This window comes from Suncus etruscus, chromosome 1 (assembly GCF_024139225.1).
Source record: "Suncus etruscus isolate mSunEtr1 chromosome 1, mSunEtr1.pri.cur, whole genome shotgun sequence".
Taxonomy (NCBI): Eukaryota; Metazoa; Chordata; class Mammalia; order Eulipotyphla; family Soricidae; genus Suncus; species Suncus etruscus.
This window is the reverse complement of record NC_064848.1, coordinates 43,722,065-43,723,877: the sequence shown is the minus strand read 5'-3', so window position 1 is coordinate 43,723,877 and position 1,813 is coordinate 43,722,065. Positions and strand designations below refer to the sequence as shown.

Genomic DNA, 1,813 nt, shown 5'->3' with positions numbered 1-1,813 from the left:
CAGGCCTGAAACCATAAGGTATATAGAAAAATACATAGGTAAAATACTCCATGACATTGAGACTAAAGGCATCTTCAAGGAGGAAACAGAACTCTCCAAACAAGTGGAAGCAGAGATAAACCTATGAGACTAGATTAAGTTAGAAGCTTCTGTACCTCAAAGAAAAGAGTGACTAGAACACAAAGGCCACCCACAGAATGGGAGAGACTATTCACCCAATACCATCGGATAAGAGGCTAATATAGAAAATATACAAGGTACTGACAGAACTTAACAAGGAAAAAACATCTAACCCCATGAAAAAAATGGGGAGAAGTAATGAACAGTTACTTCCTCAAAGAACTTTAAATAGTCTTACTAGATGCAATTCTATTTATTTGGGACATCTTGAATCAATGGTGCATCTTGTATAACTTATACCATATCTTGTATCACTGTATCATTCCAGGTCTGAGTTCTGGGGTAGAGGCAACTGTCTTTAAGGGAAAGCAACTTGAAGGCTGAAGCACTGGAGAGAAGTCTGTAAGTGGGAGTATAGAAGATAGGAGTCACTCTCAAAGACAATTTGTTTAGGATTTCCTGATTTTGTCTTTCTAAGACAGGGTCTTCTTGTGTGAATAGTAAAATATAGCTGGATAGTAAGTATGCAGGAAATGGAATTCATCCACAAGAGAATTTTATAAAATTTTTCTTTTCAAGACTATACTTTTAGGGATCATTTCTATAGCAAGTGATTAGAGTAGTTTCTCTGATCATGTAGAGCACCCAAAACCAGGAGGAGGAGGAGGAGGAGGAGGAGGAGGAGGAGGAGGAGGAGGAGGAGGAGGAGGAGCCAAAGCATCCTCTCCTGAGCATGAAGCCAGCTCTAGGTGTTGCTGCTGCGACTGCCTTTGGCCATTGATGATCGTTCTCCCTTTCCTCTGGAGAGGGTAGAGGGAAAGGATGCAGTCTGAGTGGTAAAAAGAAAAAAAGATTTTTCTTTTCATCTTGACTCAATTGAAGTTAGCTCCTTGAATTCAAGCACATGATTTTCTGTGGGAAACCTAAATTTTATCATCAGCACTCCATAGCTCCCAGAGCAATACTAACAGAGGCCCCTAAGCACCAAGACAAGAACAGCCTCTGAGTACTTGTGTGAAATTAAAAAAATATTTACCTATTTCTTAGCCAGGTTCTAATGATAAAAAAAATAAAGTAGTAGGTTTATGTACACGAAGTTACAGAGGCTACGTTCTAATGGAGTCACATCAAACTTTAAACTAAGGAGCATAAATATTTTCAAATATATAAGTAGAAACAAATCAGAAGGCAAGACCTGCTATAAAATACAGTGTAGCATATAGATGGAACCAAGAAATTTTGTCAGCAACTATATAACTAAAATCAGGTAGAGGTCTTATTCTTACTTATGTTTTTTAAAAAAGAAACTATATAATTCAACAAAGGTCACATTTATATTGTGGAGTTAGTAGGATCTAATTGTGGCAGAGTTGCTACATAAACCTATTTCTCCTGCCTCTTAGTTCTCATCATATTTCAATGCATAAAACTATAACATCCAAATAATTCTCCTGGGAAACAATGATTTAGTCAGAAAGTCATTCTAACATGTTCATGATATTTAGTAAAATATCTATGTACTGAATTATGGATATTGGTTGTGGCTAACCTAGGGTTAATACTGGATGTCTATGATCACTGCTAGGAATATTTGAAAGAAATATCATTTTTGGGCCAGGGTTATAACACAGTAGTTAAGGTGTTTGCCTTGATGTGGCCAATGTGAGTTTGATTCCCATCATCCCATATGGTC

General features: G+C 37.1%; 1 pseudogene; it reads left to right on the top strand.

Annotated features, from left to right (window-relative positions):
• Positions 1 to 696: 696 nt before the first annotated feature.
• On the top strand, positions 697 to 953 carry LOC125995245 (uncharacterized; annotated as a pseudogene).
• The last annotated feature ends 860 nt before the right edge of the window (positions 954 to 1,813 follow it).